Source organism: Rhinatrema bivittatum, chromosome 4 (genome assembly GCF_901001135.1).
Source record: "Rhinatrema bivittatum chromosome 4, aRhiBiv1.1, whole genome shotgun sequence".
NCBI classification, from domain to species: Eukaryota; Metazoa; Chordata; class Amphibia; order Gymnophiona; family Rhinatrematidae; genus Rhinatrema; species Rhinatrema bivittatum.
In genome coordinates this window covers 13,555,138-13,576,346 of record NC_042618.1, presented here as the reverse complement: position 1 = coordinate 13,576,346, position 21,209 = coordinate 13,555,138, and positions in this window count along the sequence as shown.

The window sequence follows — 21,209 nt, the reverse complement described above, 5'->3', positions numbered from 1 at the left end:
CCCCCAATTAAATGTTTCTGGAGGCATATCGCAGCCTACTTGCTGGAATACTTCATGTCTCGCTTCCCTTGCCTCCCAAACTGTTTCTGTTCAATTGTATTCCCCCTTTACAGTTTAGGGGTCAAGGACCCCGCCTTCTACTTAAGAAGGCAAGTGTGTTTGGGAAACATATAATTCTTCGACTCTGGAGTACGGCAGACTCTCCATCATTTTGGATGTGGCAGAATCAGTTCCATCGAATGATGCAAATGGATAATATGGCTTCTCAGTTCGCCCTGCACCATCGTCGCAAGTCTTTGTCAGTGTGGAACAGCTACATACAAACGCTTCCTCATCGGGCCAGGAGTTTGATTCTGAATGACTGACTGTTGTGGGTTCTTGCGTAGGCAAACTGTGAGTGGCGATGACACCATTCCGTTGTTGTTCTGGGAAGGAGTGGTTTTGGGAGAGGGAGGGGGGATCAGGGAGGGGTAGAAGGTGGAGGGAGGGTTATGGCAATGCACTGAACTCAGCAGTTTGATGGCTTGTTGTATTTCTTTATTATAAAATTAAGGTCATGTATTGTTATTCCCTTCAGAAGACTCAGAGCATAAGTCTCGCAGGACGATGTTATTTAGTATTGCAAATAAAAATTGTTGAAACATAGATGTCCCAAAAATCTAATTCGACACATTTTAAGGATAAGTAAAGATTACATTCTCCACCATGAAGTTCTCCCACTATCACTCTCATGAGTACTATTCCTCTTCATATCTTAACCCTGTCCCAACCCTAAAGGATAGGTAATACACTTCAAGTTTAACCTTTCTAGGGGAATGAGGGCTCCCCTTCCCATTGTAGTTTACTCACAAATCCCTCTTCACTCGACCTCTTCTTTCTAGTTCTCCACTCCAGCCACTATCCTTCACTCCAGCCACTATCCTTCACACTCCTGGATTTTAAAAGGGCACTCCTCATCTCACAATATCCTTGTCTCCTTCCATTTGGCCTCTTTCCTCAGGGAGAGGAACTGTCTAGGCTGCACTCTTCACTCAAACATTCCCTCATGGGAAGGAACAACTTCTTCTGCTGAATGGCCTTGGGCCTCCTCTCTTGAGGGGAAGAGCCCCCGCGGGCCCCACTCCATACTAAAGTTGTCCCCGGGCCCGGCCTCTCACAGGTTGGCTACTCTAGGTCTGTAGTGGAAAGGGCAAACACCTGCCCAGTCCTCTCATTCTTATAACTCTCGTGAACTTATCTTCCACCACTCACAGAACCCCCAGACCTTTAAGGGGAACAACACACTGCCTGCTTAACCCAATAACGTTACCCATCATCACATTATTCCTCTCTCACCAAATGCCATCCAGTTGTCATTCAGAATAATTACAAGGTAAATCCATTAAACAATTTCAACAACATGTCAGTCATGATGATAAATCCCGAGTCTCCCCCATCCAGAACATCTTGGGCTACCAGAAACTAAGCAGAGGCTCAGATTTTGGGGCTTTCTCCACGTAGTCTTTCTACTATGACCTTATCATTCCTAAGTGCTTCTTTTACCCATTTATCATCTAATGGTCCAACCAATTCCTTCAAGGTTTCCTGCTTCGGATACATTTGAAAAAGATTTTTATTATGAGTTTCTGCTTCTATGGCAAACTTCTTTTCAAATGACCTCATTGCATCTATTTTCTTCCTTTCGATGCTCTTTCCAGTTTTTGAAAAAATGTTCTTTTGTCCATAAAAGCTTCTTTCACCTCAGTGTAACACTAAAGATAAGCTCGAGCGCTCTCAGATTCTTCAGACAGCCTTGATCTTACAGCTTTTCTCGAGAGTTCTGGAGGAACTTTTGCAACTCCGGGAACTCTAATTATGAATTGTGCCTTGGAGCCAGACCAGGATGAGATATTGAGATTATTCTTAAAATGTAGGGGAAGAGTTATTGTTAGAGTGTTTCCTTTGTTGTTTCGTTTTCTTGCTGACTGTGTTTTTCCAGTCTTGTCTTCTTAGTTTGTGATGGTGTACTGGTAGGCTGGTTGAGGTTGATTTCTGGCATATAGAAAGCTCACTGCTTTTTATTTTCTTTTTTTTTTCGATTTGAATCTATGCTGGCTACTTTTCATAGCAAGATGTAATTTCTTGGAATTCTGTTTAAATAGAAATGGCTGGAAGGTAAAAACAAATAGCAACACTAATGGTACTTCCCCTTGAAGTCCTCAGATATCTGTCTTCATTGTAAGGCAGTGGCCTGTTGAGAAACACTAGATGGTGCTTTCTTTTCTCTGAGCTTGGATGGACTTTAGATGCTCCCGGCCTGCACTATTGTAATTTTGATTGCTCAAAATGCTCATTATCCAAGTCCCCCACTCCTCCCCCTCCCTCTCCCCCTAAAAAAAAAAAATGAAAAGATACAAATACATTTTTATTTCCCACCCTGGGATTTAGATGTGTCCTTGCCAGTATCTTTTGGAGATTCCTGAAGAGATGTTTTCTTTCTTAATAGTTTTCTCTTAACAAATAAATTAAAACAAGAGAAAAATAGTATCAAGAAGAGATTAGGTGCTTTATGGATATCAGATCAAAACAAGGGAGGATGATTTCCTGCAATTGTTCCGTTTTTTTTTCTCTCTCTCTTTCTGCCATCACACGCATACACACACACCCACCCACACACACACACGCACATACACGCATGCACACACGCGCGCGCGCGCACACACACACACACACACACTTTGAAGACAGGTAATCATTGATCATGTACCCTTTCATTGCCAACTATCCTGAACATTGTGGCTGTGGTACAATATTAGTATTTGACTGGCAAGACCTGTCCTGGGGACCCCCAAAGCCAATCGGTCTCCAGGAGACTCAGTATACACAAATTTATCTCATATATACATACTAGCCGTTAAGCCTGTAACAACGGGCTACATTAACATTTTTTTTTCAGTCCATTTTCTTACCCCTCATTCTTCCCTCCCTCCCCTCATTCTCCCCCTCCCCCTCCCCCTCATTCTCTCCTCCCTCCCCTCATTCTCCCCCTCCCCCTCCCCTCATTCTCCCCCTCCCCCTCCCCTCCCTCTCCCTCACCTTCTAGACTCCCTCCTCCCTCCCCTCTCCCCTCAGTCATTCTCTCCTCCCTCCCCTCACTCTCTCCTCCCTCCCCCCCTCCCCTCAGTCACTCCCCCTCTCTCAGCTCATTCACAACCCCTTTGGATGGCGCAGACGGAAGATCTCCAGGGGAGGTCCCTCCCTCCCTCGCGTGCGCCGCCGCCGCGGCTACTGCTCCTCGCCATTGCCGCTACTGCTACTGCTCCTCGCCATTTTTGTTACAGGCAAGCTCTGACCGACGTGCTGCCCGCGCATGCACGGTAGAGTTTCTCTCTGCTGCGCATTTGTGGCATGTCGGTCAAGCTTCATTTATCCAGTAGATATATATTAATTGTGAATATCCTGAAAATCAGACTGGATATGGGGCCCTCAGGACGGTTTTTGGAAGCCTTCATCTAAGACATTTATATTCATCAACATTAAAAGAAAAACCTCATAAAATTGAATTGTACTAATCTTTTTAAGAAGCATATATAACATATGCAAATAATACAGAATGCAACAGCCAGGCTTAGAATTGGTAAAATGATGTGTAATTTCAAGATATATGTAGCTTTAGCTGATATAGCAAATTATATCAGCTTTGTTAGAGATTTGTTTTCCTCTGTAGGATATGTAGGAAAGTTTAAGTAAATGGATATTAAAGGGCCAATGCCAACTTTTGTAACAGAGGCAACGATAGGCACTAAGGTTTAGATAGGAGTGTAAAGGAAAATTGGTTCTTACCTGCAAATTTTCGTTCCTGTAATACCACAAATCAGTCTAGACAAGTGGGTTTTTCATCCCTACCAGCAGATGGAGGCAGAAAACAAAACTTTGAGGCACTGCTACATATCCAAGAGTGCCACCTGCAGTCCCTCATACTCAAGCCAAAGATTAGAACCTAAAACCTTATTCTAGGGCAAACAGGCAACTCGGGGTTGGAAACCCCGGTACTGAAGCCTTTTTATACGTCCCAACAAAAACAGTCTGACCTCAACATATGCTCGAACTGCAAGAATTCCTTGAAAACATGGTACATTGACTATCAGGAAATTAAGTATTTCAGCATCGACAGAGTGGGTCTCTGGACTGATCTGTGGTATTATAGGAACAAAAAGTACCAGGTAAGAACCAACTTTCATTTCCTGTTCATAGCATATCAGTCCAGACAAGTGGGATTTACGCAAGCACCCCTAAAACTGGGTGGGACCCCAAAAGACCTGTATGAAGAACACTCTCACCAAAGGACGCCTCAATCTGCGCCCGCACGTCCAAATGGTAAAGGCTGGTGAAAGTATAAAATGAGGACCACACTGTAATCCTACAAATCTCCTGAGAAGATAGCCACTGACACTCTGCCCAGGAGGCCGCCTACGCTCTCGTAGAATGTGCTTTGAGTCCCACTGGAACTGTGTTACCCTTACAAACATAAGCAGAGCAAAGGGCCTCTTTCAACCACCGAACAATCGAGGCTTTAGAGGCCTTATCCCCTTTCTTCACGTCACCAACCAACACAAAAAGGTGATCTGATTGCCAAAAACTATTTGTAACCTTCAGATATTGCAACAGAATCCAAAGATGCAGCTCACTATTCTGAGGGGTATCCTTAGACCACTTCAGCAGACCGGAAAATCCACCATCTGCTGAACATGAAAATATGACATTAACTTCGGTAAGAAAGTGTTGCGTCCGTCAGTCTTCGATGGCTTCGCCCGCTTGCCTCACCTTATTCTCGGGTCCTCCCGCTTACCTGGGCAAGATGGCTACCGCAGCATCTACAAGCCGACCTCTCTGGCATCCCCAGAACGGCTATGGTGTAGCCTTCTGCCATTGCTCCTCCCAGGTATCTACTAGGGTGCGCGCGCGCAACCCACGTCTTTGTACCACCCTTGGCACGAACCTTGAGGGCTTTCCCTCATGCTGACGTCATGCCATCCGGGTATATCAGTTTCACTAATTTGCTAGCTCCCTGAGTTAGCAAGGACTCAAATCCATTCCTGTCTATGCTACTCTGCCGCTGGAAGCTCTCTCTCTGCCCTTCGGGGCATCAACTAACCTGGGTACCCGCTCCTCGGGGGCCCTCTGCTTTATTTCAGGTGCCTTTCAGGGAACAGGTACTCACTCCTCGAGGGCCTGCTCTCCCTGCCTCAGTGCCTATACCTTCTACAACTTATCTAGTGGAATTGCATACCAACAGCCATACATAGTGAGTACTCTAATCTCTCAGTCTATCTCAACCACAGTATCTCCTCGCTGGGAAACCTGCTGCGGAACCCCCTGTCGTCTCCTTGGAGAGAAGGGCTCCTTCTGCCGAGGTCCATGAGACTACAACTACAGACTGCCTCACTACTGCCACCTGGTGGCTATCATCCAGCTGTCTAATAAAAGAACTATTCCTGTGTTTTTGTGTAGTATGAGTCTAGCCCAATGCTGTGGTTCCTCACGGGGCTCCTCATCATGGGCATGGTCACCTCCACAGCACCCAAGGATCCACCAAAACACATGTAACCATAACAGAAAGAGGGGACCATTCGCAAAAGTACTCCGTCACTATGACTGTTGCTGCCCGACGTCTCCACTCCGCCCTCCTTACCTCTCTGGCGACTCCTCCTGCAGTTGACGGACATTTAGCTGCCGCGGCGTCTGCCTGCTGTCCTCTCCAATGTCCCCAGTCCAGCTTGGGCGCTGCCTCCCGCCATGATGTCCAGCTGCTTTAGGGCGCACGCGCCGCGCAGCCCTGCTTCAAATACTTTCTTTGGCGTGAACCTCAGGGGCGTCCCCCTGTGATGAGGTCACGCATCCCGGATACAAAAAGCCTACACTACTGCTAGCTAATCGAGTTAGCAAGGTCACATATTCGTACTGGTGAACTCCTTATGGATGGGATTCCTTACGGATGGGATTTGCTCTCTGTACCTAGCTACTCTGCCTCTCCATTATTGGACTTACTCTATTTGGGGTACCCGCTCCTTGGAGGCCTCTCTCTTCTCTTTCAGGTCGCTGTCTGGAACCAGTACTCGCTCCTCGAGGACCCATGTTCCTGACTCGCTGTCTGGACTTCACTTCTGCCTGGAAGATACTGCTGCCTACACCATCAGTGAGTTACCATCTACTTCTCTCAGAGCTGTTCCCTGGAACCAGGTACTCGCTCCTCGAGGGCCTGCCTTTACTTCAGCTCCTGTGATTCCTACTGAGAGAAACTGCTGTGTGAGTACTCAACCAACGAGGCTCTATTCCAGAACCCTGCATATACTTCATTGTACTCACTATCTCAGTTTCTCTTCACTACAGCACAGCCATTGTGGGATCATTGTTCCAAATCCCTGAGGGACTACAAGCCCAGCCGGGCTTCATCTCTGCTCACTACTGCCATCTCTGGTGGCTCCTCAATACTGTTAATAAAAGATCTATCTGTGTTGTGTGTCCTAAAGCTTCAATGGCAGGGGAGAAAGACTGATACTTCACTTTCAATGCATATCCAGCATAACTCTCTGCTTCAACGGCAGGGGGAATGAAGAAAAGTGGATCTATATACAGACAACAACCAACAAGGACTAAATTACATAGTCTGGGGAAACAAATAAGCATGGATATAGCTTGCTTATTGCGGCGATTACTACCCCTAATTAATTAAGCTAGATATTTCACTTAGATGCAGATCCAACACAGCTCTCTACATTAATGGTGCGGGTTACTAAGAGTCAAGAGTAACAGATAAGTATGAGAAAAAAAAAGTGCGAAGCTTGCTTGGCAGACTGGATGGGCCGTTTGGTCTTCTTCTGCCGTCATTTCTATGTTTCTATTATAGATAAGCAAAAACCACAAGCAGACTGTGATACATTACAGGAGGACCTTGCAAGACTGGAAGATTGGGCATCCAAATGGCAGATGAAATTTAATGTGGACAAGTGCAAGGTGTTGCATATAGGGAAAAATAACCCTTGCTGTAGTTACACGATGTTAGGTTCCATATTAGGAGCTACCACCCAAGAAAGAGATCTAGGCGTCATAGTAGATAATACATTGAAATCGTCGGCTCAGTGTGCTGCAGCAGTCAAAAAAGCAAATAAAATGTTAGGAATTATTAGGAAGGGAATGGTTAATAAAACGGAAAATGTCATAATGCCTCTATATCGCTCCATGGTGAGACCACACCTTGAATACTGTGTACAATTCTGGTCGCCGTATCTCAAAAAAGATATAGTTGCAATGGAGAAGGTACAGAGAAGGGCAACCAAAATGATAAAGGGGATGGAACAGCTCCCCTATGAGGAAAGGCTGAAGAGGTTAGGGCTTTTCAGCTTGGAGAAGAGACGGCTGAGGGGGGATATCATAGAGGTCTTTAAGATCATGAGAGGTCTTGAACGAGTAGATGTGACTCGGTTATTTACACTTTCGAATAATAGAAGGACTAGGGGGCATTCCATGAAGTTAGCAAGTAGCACATTTAAGACTAATTGGAGAAAATTATTTTTCACTCAACACACAATAAATCTCTGGAATTTGTTGCCAGAGGATGTGGTTAGTGCAGTTAGTGTAGCTGGGTTCAAAAAAGGTTTGGATAAGTTCTTGGAAGAGAAGTCCATTAACTGCTATTAATCAAGTTTACTTAGGGAATAGCCACTGCTATTAATTGCATCAGTGCATCAGTAGCATGGGATCTTCTAGGTGTTTGGGTAATTGCCAGGTTCTTGTGACCTGGTTTGGCCTCTGTTGGAAACAGGATGCTGGGCTTGATGGACCCTTGGTCTGACCCAGCATGGCAATTTCTTATGTTCTTATGTTCTTAAAACAAATCCCTGCAAGACAGCGCCTGTAATTCCAAAATCTGTATGGCTGAACATATGGCCCCCAGAAACACTGTCTGCAAAGCCAGATCCTTCAAAGACGCTCTACATAAAGTCTCAAAAGGAGCACTACAGATCTCTCACAGAACTAAATTGAGGTTCCAAACAGGCATAACTTCCAAACTGAAGGGTGTGAAAACTTAACTCCCTTCAGGAATCGAACCACATAAGAATGGAAGGCTAAAAACCTCCCCTGCAACTTGCTCCTAAGGAAGTCCAAGGCGGACATCTGAACACAGGGTGAGCTGTAGGTCAGACCCTTAGACAACCCCTACTGCAAAAAGGCTAAGATATGAAGGCTATCCACAGCCAGGATCCAATCACCATTGTAGACACCATGACTCAAAAATCCCTCAGACCCTTACATACGTCAAGGACAAAGAGGATCTCTGAGCCTGTCACGAGACAGAAGTGATCCTCCCTATCCGAAAATATGGGACCCTGCCAAAGCAAGCTTGGTAGGTGGGCTAACCTGAAGGGTCTCTCTACTGCGAGATGTACCAGATCCGTGAACCATAGTCGCCACAGCCATGTGCCACAGAACTTGACCGACAAGTGGCCAGGGAGAGAACATGTATAGTAGGATCTCTGTTGGCCAAGAGCACACCTGAGCATCCAGACCCACTGCACCGACCTCTCCTTTGGGACTGAAAAACTTTGCTGACTTTGTGTTGGCATGCATTGCCATGGGATCCAGCCCCACCGGGCACAGATGTGATCCCAAGCTTCCAGGTACAACTCCCATTCTCTCAGATCCATTTGCTGCCTGCTGAAGAAATATGCTTGCATGCTGTCTGCACCAGCAATATGAGTAACCACTAATCCTTCGAGATGTCTTTCCACCCAAACAACTGTCAAGCTTCCAGAGCCACAACATTTATTTATTTATTTATTACATTTCTATACCGTTTCACCATTACATGAATGTCCGAAGCGGTTTACAAAATTATTATCTAAAAAAATAAACTAACTAAAATAGATAAAAGAAAAATATAAAGTAAATGATAAAAATATACAAAAACATTTTGATCAATATAAACAAAATATACTAAAATAGAAAACTTTAACCGCTATTTTAAAAAATAAGAGAAGAAACATGTAAAAATAAAATATGAACCTAGCTTAGTGTGGTTAAGACTGGCAGACCTTCATATCTAGGCCTGTCTGATTTTAAGTTTAAAATCAGAGTTCCCGAAAAGCTTCCTTAAAAAAGTGAGTTTTTAGGGCTTTTTAAAATCCTTTCCTGTTATGTATTTGTCTTATGGGATCGGGCAAACTATTCCACATTATGGGTCCCACTACTGAAAAGGCCCTATGTCTAGTTATATTTAATGTTGCTTTTTTCAGTGCGGGAACTTCCAGCAGATTTTTTTCGGCTGATCTAAGGTTCCTTGAGGGTTTATATAGCCTTAATTCAGAGCAAAGCCAGATCGAGTCAGTACTATTTAGTAAAGAATGAATGAGAGTGAGAATTTTGAATTTTATTTGATACTTGACCGGCAACCAATGTAGAATCTGTAGAACAGGTGTAATATGTTGTCTCATCGGTGTTGCTGTCAGAAGCCTAGCTGCTGAATTTTGAATTAGCTGAAGGGGCTTGATAAAGGATTCAGGCAGACCCAAGTATAATCCGTTGCAATAGTCTATCCCTGAAAAAATCAAGGCTTGCAGCCCTGATCTAAAATCATTGAAAAACAGTAATGGTCGTAGTTGTTTTAACATGTGAAGTTTGAAGAAAGAGTTTTTTACAACCTTAGAACAACATGACTCTTCACCCCTCCTTGCCGATCGATGAATGCCACCGGTATCGTATTGTCCGAGATCAAGCAAATCATCTACCCATTCGATTCAGGGAAGGAAGGCTTCCAGGGACCAATGGAGCAACCTTGTTTCCAGGTGAACTGATGGCTCAGGATGTCTCCACTGTGAACCAAAGCCCTTGGGTGATACTCCTCTGACAATGGATTCCACCTGGAACAAAGCACCTTCTGTAACGGTCTCCTGTGTGTGAAGGCCCATGGAATCAAATCCAATGTGGAAGCCATGGACCCTAGGACCCTCAAATAGTCCTGTTGGCACCGACAGATGAAGTAGACGTGTTACCTGATGCCTGTAACTTCGACAATCTGACAGAAATCAGGAACACCCTGCCTTTCTGGGTATTGAAAAAATGTCCCCAGAAACTCCAATGACTGGGTCAGTACTAAGTGACTCTTCACCAAATCTATCCTCCAAATCAACATGCAAGATGTTCATAATTCACTGGAGCGACCGCATGCACTCTTCCTGCATTTTCACTCGAATGAGCCAATCGACCTGATATGGCTGTACCAAAATCTCTTCACGCCATAAGACTGCCGCCAATACCATCATCACCTTCATGTAGGTTTGTGAGGCCACAGCCAAGTCGAAGGGAAAAGCCTGGAACTGGAAATGCTGTCCCAGCACCATGAACCAAAGAACTTCTGATGGTTCTTCCGAATGGGAAAATGGAGATACATTTCTGTCAGTGGGACATGCAAAGCACACTACGAAGTGTAGCCATCTCTTATCACTTCCAAAACCTCTTGATCTGTTATGATCTTGGTCCATTCTTCATAAGAAGAGGGTCAATCTCCCTCAGACAGTCACCCTCGGTAAGGGGACCAGACTGGCCTCATTGTGATGCCTTATTCTCTCTGGCCCCTTGACTGGAATTATTGCGGCCAGGCCTACATGTCCTCCAAAATTACTACTGCCTTCCTGAGCCTTGCGAGGAAAAAGAAGCATTCCTGTTGGGACGGCAACTCCTTGCATCTCTGACATGAGAGTGAGGTGGTAAACTTCTCTTGCTGGTTTTCCTATCCTCCGGCATCTACAGAACTGTGACTTGAGCCCTTTCAAAGTGTCACCACAGAATTCATATTCCTGGCGAAGGCCTACGAAACCATACAGCACACATGCCATATAGGCCATCCTGCTTTCCAAGTAGGCTGTATGCCTAGAATTGGCTGAAGACACAGCATCCTTCTCCTGCACTTTCTGCACCCAGGGTAAACAAATAGCCACTGGAAGACTGAAGGCCACAACCTTGAACATCTCCAACTTCCAGTCCAAAGAATCCTTGAATGCCGCCGATCCCCTTACTGAAAACAGAAGTAGTCTTGTCCACTTTCAGCAGCCTCAGGAGCTCCAAGCTCTCCTCCAGCAAAGGATAAAACTTCATCATTGCTTTCCAGAGTATCACACTCCCAGAGTAACAGCTTGTTCACCAATATAAGATAGGAAAACATCTCCCAGGAACCCTGCAGCCCATCCAGGACCAGGTCCCCCTTCATTGTCCGACTCCTCCTGCACGTCCTTAATCTTCCATTCATCCAGAACCCGAGGGACCTCCTCTGTCCAGAATGAATGAGCCCCTCTAGGGTCATCTATTTCCACCATCAAGGTCTCCTCTGGATTCGACCAAGGTCCTGTCTGCATCTGGAACACCACTCCTCAGATAAACACTGGACCCTACTCCCCAGGATACTCCCCCCAAGCACCTCTCCAGGAGCATTAGAATTATGGAAACATATATATACTCATCTACCCAGAATGGTAGCCAACCAACTAGGGGATACAATATCCTGCAGGTGGTCATCCATGTATGGCTGAAAGTTTGAAATATCATTAGCTAGAGTAGTGTAGGTGGGGACAACCAAGCAGACTGACTGGGCAACGGTTTCTTATCTGCTGACACCTCTATAAAAATGGGATCTAACCAAACTTCTTCCATTATCAATCTCATTAACTGTCTTACAGCAGTAGCCAATGATTTAGCAAACACAAAGTCACACTAAACTCATCTAAATCAGAACTTCTGTGGCTTAGCTGCCAAGGTCACCACCTACAATAATTTCCCCTCACTAGCAGGTACCACCTTACATCCTAAGGAATCAGTACAAAGCCTAAGGGGTTCAACTGAACCGAAAGCACACATCTTGAAAGTAGTAAGGTTCTCCTTCATGTATCTGCATCAGATCAGCCAACTAACTAATTTCCTTGATAAGCAAAATCTTGTGACTGTAATCCATGCGTTAATTATCAGCTGAATAGATTTCTTCTATTCCCTATACAACGGCGTCTTATAATACAGTTCAAAGTACCTCTAACCCATACAAAGTATCAAGCCTATTTTACATCCTCTTCAATGGCTCCCAGTAGAAAATAGGACAGAATTTAAAACTCTCTGCTTTGTCTTCAAATGCTTAAATAAGCAGGCCCCTGAATACCTTCTCTCCCCTTACATGCCCTCAAGGGAATTCCAGAATGTCAAAATGTCTATACTTTCCTCTCCTCCACTGACTGCTGCCAGATTGTCATGTGCTTTCAGTTTTTGTGCACCAACAATTTGGAACAAAGTACCAACAATCCTACGCTTAGAGCTATTCTACCTTAAGTTCAGGCAAAAAAGCTTTTCAGCCAGGCCTTTCTCTAAGACCCACATCTTCCACGCAGCTTCCTGCACTTCCGATGCGGGACTCTGTTATACACAAGACAGATACACCTGGGTCTTAAAACTATTTACAAGTGGGTTTTCCCATGCTGGATCCCAATGCTATGTTAATTACAAATTCCGATTCGATTGTAAGCTGTTCCAGTACCTCTGTTTAATTTAATTTAAATTTCTTGTAATCTACCTTGAGACCAACTTTGGGAAAAGGTGGAATATCAAATATTCATCAGTCAATAACAAAAGGTACATGACTATGTATCCCTCTATTCTGTCCCAAGACAGATCAGCTTTTGCAGAATGTAAGAGAGGCATGGTCACTCTGCAGAACTCAGCTTCTTTCATCTGTTTTCACTTACATGTGATCCTAGCTCAGAAAAGTGACTTCTGGAAAGTGGAAGGGTACAGCATCGGATGCAACACTCTATACATGCCCACTCTCTTATATGTTTCCTTTAAGAATCCTCTGTTTGCCACTATTGGTGATTGGTTGCTGAGCATAAGGGACCTTCAGCTTGACTCAGTTTGGCAGTTATTCTTAAAGTCCTCTTGAAAATAGAGGTAGGAAGGACTCCACAATGTTACTATCACATAAACCATCTTAATTCTAGTTTCCCATTATACCCAGAAAACAGCAAAGTTGTGCATCAGAGGGAAAAAGCAATTAGTCACAAGGAAGTTCAAACAACGATAATATATTTGACCAAACAAGAGGAAACTTTCCTCCCAAATATGGAGAATTAGCAACATATATGCCAATAAAATGACCTAAAAATAAAGCAATCAATCATAAACCCTATCCATAATCCAATTCAAATCTAATAGAGTGTAGCAAGCTACTATAAATCTGGTTCATGCTCCCACGAGCTTATCATGTGTTGGCGCCCTACAATGTGAACTGAGCTACATCTGGATCTGAGTGATGTGTTTGGACCTGCCCAAAAGAGATTTTCAACCCTGCAGAGACTGCAAGTAGGTGAAGGAATATAAAAATATGTCAAAACCCCTGAGTGGTCTCTTGTCAATGACAAATGTTCTGCAGGAACTAGCATCCAGCACTCACAGTATTAACAAGCTGAGAAAAGGGCTGTATTGTTTAGTAGGGATGTGCAGAGGGACACCATACGTTGCATTCGGGATTCGTATTCGTCGGGGGGGGGGGGGCAGATATGTTGCATTCGGCAAGGGGGGCCCCCAATACGTCCATGCGTTAATTCGTATTCATTTCCCGGCTAAAACTGAATTAACAACAACCCCCCACCATCCTGACCCCCCCCCCCAAGATTTACCAAAACTCCCTGGTGTTAAGCTTTAACACTGGTGGTCCAGCGGGGGGTCCGGGAACCATCTCCTGCACTCACACCCTCGGCTGCTGGTATTCAAAATGGCGTCGATAGACTTTGACCTTACTATGTCACAGGGGCTACTGGTGCCATTGGTCGGCCCCTGTCACATGGTAGGAGCAATGGACAGCCGGCGCCATCTTGTGCTCCTACCATGTGACAGGGGCTGACCAATGGCACCGGTAGCCCCTGTGACATAGTAAGGGTAAAGGCTATCGGCGCCATTTTGATTACTGGCAGTCAACGGCCCGAGTGCAGGAGATCGTTCCCGGACCCTCGCTGGACCACCAGGGACTTTTGGCAAGTCTTGGGGGACTTGCCAAAAGTCGAGGGAATGTTGGGGGGCATGTCGCAGCCGGCGCATCATCGGGGGGTGTTCCGGGGGTGTGGCCGCAGCCTCTGGACCAGCCCCTGGACCGGAACATGGCGTGCCGGCAGCTGGCCGGCACGCGCAAGTTACACCAGCCTCAGGCAGGTGTAACTTGTAAAATAAAGATGGGGGGGAATTAGTTAGGGCTGGGGGATGGGTTAGAGGAAGGTGGGGGGGGACTGGAAGAAAAGTTCCCTCCGTGGCCGCTCCGATTTCGGAGCGGCCTCGGAGGGAACGGAGGATGGCTGTGCGGCTCGGCACGCGCAGGCTGCCGATTTTGTGCAGCCTTGCGTGTGCCGACCCTGTATTTTATAACATGCGCGCGGCAGCGCGCGCATGTTATAAAACCAGAAGTAGATTTGTTCGCGCCGGGTTGCGTGAACAAACCTACTCCCACGCGCACCTTTTAAAATCTACCCCTTTCTGTTTAGTAGCAAGTAAACCGTTTGGGGAAGCTCCCCAGGAGAGAGAAACCTTCCACACACTGCAGTGATCATCTGTTTGGTTTGTCATCCAGCCAACTCCACCATGAAGAGGAACGTCTTCATTTTCTTGATTGTTTTTTTTCGCACAATTTTATGTTTGGGACAGGGTGCACCCTTTCTAACTGGCGATATTAGAGTGGATCTGTTCCCCCCCCACCCCCCCTTTTTGAGTGCTCAGGAAAAGACAATTTGTGAAAACTGTGTGCTTCACTGCCTTCCTCCCTCCCACCTTTCTCTATTAGCATTCCTTTTTCTTTTTTTTTTTTTACTATCCATATGGATATGTTGATTGCCCTAACTAAAGGCCATACGCAGTGCTATTTTTTATTTGCTTGATTTAAAATGAGAATACTGAATGTTTATATTATACTACACTATTATACTTTTCCCATTTAACAATCTGGTTGGATTTACTGTCTACTTGCACAGCATTAGAAAAAGGGTTAATAACTGTTTTATTCTGGTGTGATGTTTTATTCTGGTGTGATGATTTTAACTGGTCCGTGGTGCCACAAGTGAGTTTGGGAAAGGCACAGAATTGTGACATTGGGATGACCGGGACCCTGCCTCATCCCCCACTCAGGCTATGAACCCAAAGCTAAATCATATTAGTAAATACTCCCCAACCCAAGCATAGGGGTAATTTATATCCAGACCGGGGGGTGGGGTGGGGTGGGATGTGTGGCACAAGTGCAATGGGAGTTATATAGGGCCTAATTCAGGTAGAAGTCTCCGATCAGGTATGGTTTACATTTTTACTTTTGAGTGCCTGAAGGTAACTGGGTTTTTTTAGGTGAGATAAGGAATTAAAGCTGCTGTTGAAATTGTAAGTTTTTTTCAATCCTTTTTAATCTTTCTGGGGGAGATCTGGAAACTCTTTAGAGTAGTCTATGGTTCTTGAATTTATACACCGCACAGCTAATAGACACAACAACCTCTACAAGATCTCGGGAAAGTCAGAAACATTTCACAACCACATCACAAAGACCCAAACCACAATGGCCAAAAGAAGCCTTTCACCCAGGATCTGTAGAGGGTCCTTCCGGCTTTCCTACGAGAAGATGTTGTAATTCAGATCCAGCAGAATGTGTGGATCTCAGAGGAGGGAGTGTACAGGTGTAGGAATGAATTAATAGGTGGCTCTTTCTATTTTACCGTCGTTATGACGGAACATCCAGTCATTGATGAGTGGGGAACTGGGAGAGGTAACTCCTGAATGTAGGAGCTGAGCTTGGGCGCACTGCAGCTGTCAGATGCGCGAGGCCCCAGTGCATTTTCCTCTACTCTCTAGCAGTTGGGCTGCATCGGCTCATAACATTAAGAAGTGATGCTCATTTCACTCGGGCTCGGCTGGGAATGCAGGATATTGGTTGAGAGCCGAGAAAGTCACTACTAATATAATAAGTAATTCTCTTTTTAATTCTGTCTCCTCCAGCAACCCCATCCCCCCCATCTCTACCCTCCTGGGTAGCAATTTGCCGTGCACCCTGCTTTCAGTGCCTCTCCCTTGAAGAGCGGCATAAGGACTCCAGCAGAAGTTGTATTGTTAGCCTGATCTACTCTGAGCTATTTCTGGAGCAGGGAATGGATAGGCTACTGGCTTATTCTCTCAGCACTGTATTATTTTCAGCTTACCAGTATAATACATAAAATGAAAAGACCATGTTGACGATTGGTACCTCTTCTATAAGTGTGTCTAAGCACCAATTTTAAAACTGCCTTATGAATGATGCAGATTAACTTTGTGGGGTATAGCATGTGAAAATGGTAATCCGAGCCTGAAAAACTCTAAAAGTGTGTTGAGTGATTTCCATACAGGAGACAGGACACCAAACAATGAGAATTAATCAGGCTTTACCCAAGTTACAGAAATGGCTTTAGACCCCATAGGAGTCCTAGAGCTACAGGCGATAAAATTAGGCTTCACCATTCTAAGTAAAAAAAAGGTCAATATTTTTAATGAGGTTGTTGCTATATAAAAGTGCTATTTCTAACCTTCTTTTAGTAACATAAAAAGTGCAGCCCGATTAGTCACATATAAATCGAGATACGGATGTATACGAAAGGGTGGCTGACGTGTTTTTAAGTGTCGCTGACTGTTATATTTTTTTAGCCAACCTGTGACACCCTCGCTCATCCTTGATTTTTTTTTTTGTTTGTCTGCAATCATTGTGGTTTATTCCTGACTTCGAAAGATTCGATCTAATTGTTGAACACACAATGTAAGGCCTTATTCACATGGGACTTTCTACCAATCTGGGCCTGTAAGGAAAAAGAAAGCCTTTCTTGAATTAGCCCCACAGTATCCCATCCGCCAACCCCAGTTACCTGTTTCTGTACATATTTCGGGAAGTGATTTGGCCAGTCTCTACTATATATATTGGCCATCTTCTCACAAGTGCAGGAAACCGCACAGCTCAGTTTCCTATAGATACCCATAGCCTGCAGCCTGCCTTCAATCTCTCTGGGGCCAGCCAATCATTTCCAGCGCCTGTTTACCAAGGTAATAGCTTCTAGTTTATGGACGTCATATCTTTTGATGGCGGAGGGCACCATAAGTCCTTTAGAAAGAGTCTATTTCTTTTTACTGACACATTTTTCTCACTGAGTAAAATGTCCCCAGGGAAAATATTTTTTTTTTTCAGCGAATGCAACTCGTGATTTATTCTTTGAAAGATGTTTTAACACTTATCCATGGATCTACAGGTCATTCACAAACTCACCTGTTCTTTAAATTAAAGGGATTTTCTGCAGCTTCTACTGTTAAAGCTTAGTCTTCAATAATATGCTAACACTCGGGTTTCTGAAACGATAAATAACCAATGGAATAGTTTGTTTGAGTGTGAGGAGGGGGGAGGGAAGGCAGAAAGCAGCGGTATCTATGTTGCCTTCATTTGTTTATTACCTTCCTTAGCACTGCCTTTCTCTTTGTTACTTTCTCATCCTAAATATAACGGTCCTTGCCTCACCCTCCATGCACTGCTTTCAGACTTGTAGCCCTGAGACTTTCCTGAATATTAAGACTGACTGAAAAAGAAGAGAAAATAGAAAAAAAAACCCATATCCCTTTGTCCAGATGAATTGGGCTGGTAAAGCACACAGCGCATGAAGGAAAGGCGATGATGAGCTAACTCTCCCAAAATATGCGCATGGGAATCACGAGAGGGCGTCGTTATAATGCGTAATCCGTCCATTCTGTACGAAGATATAGCAACCCCCGCAGCAGGACGCCCTCCAGCAAAAATATTACAGAAAGGAAGGTGGACGGAGGGAACAGCCTCCCCGCGGATGCAGCGGAGGCCAGGGTGACCCGCTGTTCCTGTACCTCTTTGGTATAATCCAGTCACCCCCAGGGGGAAGGCAGATTTGGTCCAGTCTGAAAGAACTGGGCATGCTCCTGCAGATGATGTGAGTCAGACCTCGGGAAGGCTCTGGGGAGGAAGGAAGGAAGGAAGCTGATGGTAGCAGTGAAATGGCTGCCGCTGACTTTACCTGCCCAGCTCTCGGAGAGGATCATGCACAACTTTAGGGGAACTCTGCTGAAGAGTAAATATTTATGGGAGTACTAGAAAGAGAGGCTGAAAGTGAGTTAAAACTGTGACTTGACTCTTGGATGGCTTTGTTCAGTCTGGAATGCTGTGCTGATTTATTAAGAAGTTGAGATCATAGCTGGGATAGTAAAACTTTATACCATCTGAATCAAACAGCAGATTAATATCTTTTTCAGTATCAGTGAGTTCCTATTGATGATTTCTGTCAGTGTAATATTTCCACATTGCCAAATAAATTCAGTAAGTTGGAAACAATTCAACCAGTGTGGACATTGACTTTTATTAAGAGCTGGACCAATGCACTTAGGGCCAGATTTTATAACATGCGCGCGGGCGTAGATTTGTGCGCGCAACCCGGCATGCAGAAATCTACACTCGATTTTATAACACGCGTGCGCAGCCGCGCGCATGTTATAAAGTCCGGGGTTGGCGCGCCGCAAGGGGGTGCACACTTGTGCACCTTGCACGCGCCGAGCGCTAGGGGAGCCCCGATGGCTTTCCATGTTCCCTCCGAGGCCGCTCTGAAATCGGAGCAGCCTCGGAGGGAACTTTCCTTCCACCCCCACCTTCCCCTCCATTCTCCTATTTAACCTGCCCCCCAACCCTATCTAAATCCCCCCCACCTTTGTTGCAGTATTTACTAGACATGTGCATTCGTTTATAATGAATTAGGCAATTTCAACGAAATTGCCTAATTTGTTGTGGTTTGGGGGGACCTGAACCACGAAACGAATTTTCCCTGAACTTCGGGGAAAATTTGTTTTTCGGGTAAGAGCGGGGGGAGGGGCACATTTATTAAAAAAAACAAAACAAAAAACACCCCAACCCTACAATTTTACTTTTTTACACCCCCCCCCCCCCCATCCCGATCCCTCCCCAAGACTTACTAAAAGTCCCTGGAGATCCAGCAGGGTCCCAAGAGCGATCTCTCCCTCCATGCCGTCGGGCCTGCTATGACTCAAAATGGCGCCGATAGCCTTGCCCTTACGATGTCACAGGGGCTACCGGTGCCATTGGTCGGCCCCTGTCACATAGTAGGAGCATGTGACAGGGGTTTTTTTTTACGATTCATGGTTTTTTTTTTATTCATTTTTCCGGTTTCGGGTTCCACGTTCGTTTTTGGCGAAAAACGATCCGTGGGAAAACGAGTTTTCCCATGAAGCGCCCGAACCGAAACCCAACCCGAGCCAGAAAAACGAAGCTCATCTCTAGTATTTACGCCTGCCGGCCGGCTGCCAACAAGCAAACCTCCGGCCCAGCTGCTGTGCTGGAGGCCTCGGTCCCACCCCGGACCGGTGCCACGCCCATGCCCCCAGATCGGCGCCCCGCCCATGCCCACACTCCCTTCCCGCGCCTTTTTCAAAGCCCCGGGACATACACGTGTCCTGGGGCTTGCGTGCGCAGCCGAGCCTTAGCAAAATAGGCTCGGCGCACGCAGGGGCAGGTTTTCGGGGTTACGCGCGTAACCCTTTGAAAATCTATCCCTAAGCAAATTAGCTTTTAGAGCAGTGGTTATCGATCCAGTCCTCAGGACTCACCTAGCTAGTCAGGTTTTCAGGATATCCGCAATGAATATGCATGAGATACTGTAGATTTGCATGCACTGCTTCCATTGTATACAAATCTATCTCATGCATATTCTTTGCAGATATCCTGAAAATCCAGCTGGCTAGGTGTGTCCCAGAAACTGGGCTGAGCTCTAGAGCCCTTTTTGAAGAGAAGATGTCCTTATAAACCCTGCTTGTTAGGAAGCACTAGGAGAGCGGTTCCGCTTACCAGGAGATGTGTGTTCTTGGACCACGGCTCAACCCCAGAGGAATTCCGAAGAGGTGCCTTGCTCTTGTCCAGCATGGGCTGGACAGGAGCGAGGCTGGATTGAAGACAGATGATTGAAGATACTAGGGGTGTGAATCGTGTGATCGATCGTCTTAACGATCAATTTTGGCTGGGGGGGGAGGGAAATCTGATCGTCGTGTTTTTTTTTTTTTTTTTAAATCGTTAAAAATGGCGACCGTCGCTCGTATGACATAGTGAGGGCAAAGGTAGTGCCGGCGCCATTTTGAAGATTGGCAATACGGCCCGCGTGCAGGAGGTCGCTCCCGGACCCCCGCTGGACTTTTGGCAAGTCTTGTGGGGGTCAGGAGGCCCCCCCCAAGCTGGCCAAAAGTCCCTGGGAGTCCAGCGGGGGTCCGGGAGCGATCTCCTGCACTCGTGACGTCGGGAGCCAGGAACCAAAATGGCGCTGGCGCTACCTTTGCCCTGTCACATGATAAGGGCAAAGGGCCACCAGCGCCATTTCTCAACACAGCCGTGGCCAGAGAGCTGGAGATCACGCCGGGACCCCCCCCCCCCCCCCACTGGACCCCAGGTAATTTAAAACATTTTGGGGGGGGTTCAGGAGGATGGGGGATTTGTTTTAAAGGTTCGGGTGGGTTTTAGAGTTGTTTTGGTGTGCCGGTTTTCCCGCGCCCTATTTAACGATACAATACAAATGCCCCTGACGATAAATCGGGGGCATTTGTATTGTATTGTGCACTCTAACGATTTTGGACGATTTTAAAATTATCTGACAATAATTTTAATCGTTCAAAAACGATTCACATCCCTAGAAGATACTGACCCTCCTCCGAACCTGCACGCTTCGGAAGACCAGCAACGCAATGGTGGTCTTAATGAACAGTCCTCTGACCTTTCCAAGCCCTTTCGGACCTGCCACTGGGTAACGGCAAGAAGCGGCAGGCTGGATGGAGACCAGGGCAATGAAGACTGGAACATGAAGACTCAGATGAAGACTCAGGAATGAGATACTTGGGTGCACAGACGAAGACTCAGGAACGAGGTACTTGGGTGCAGCTTCAAGGTATACAGAAGACTCAGGCAAGGTTCAAGATATTCAGAAGACTCAGGCAAGGTTCAAGGTATGCAGAAGAGTCAAAGTACTGGGTTGAGACTGCGATGCAGCGTGCCCTACACTAGGGGTGTGCATTCGGATTGACCGCATTAGTAAAACGCAACTCATATTTTTTTTTTACTTAAAAAATTGATTCGACATAAACGATCG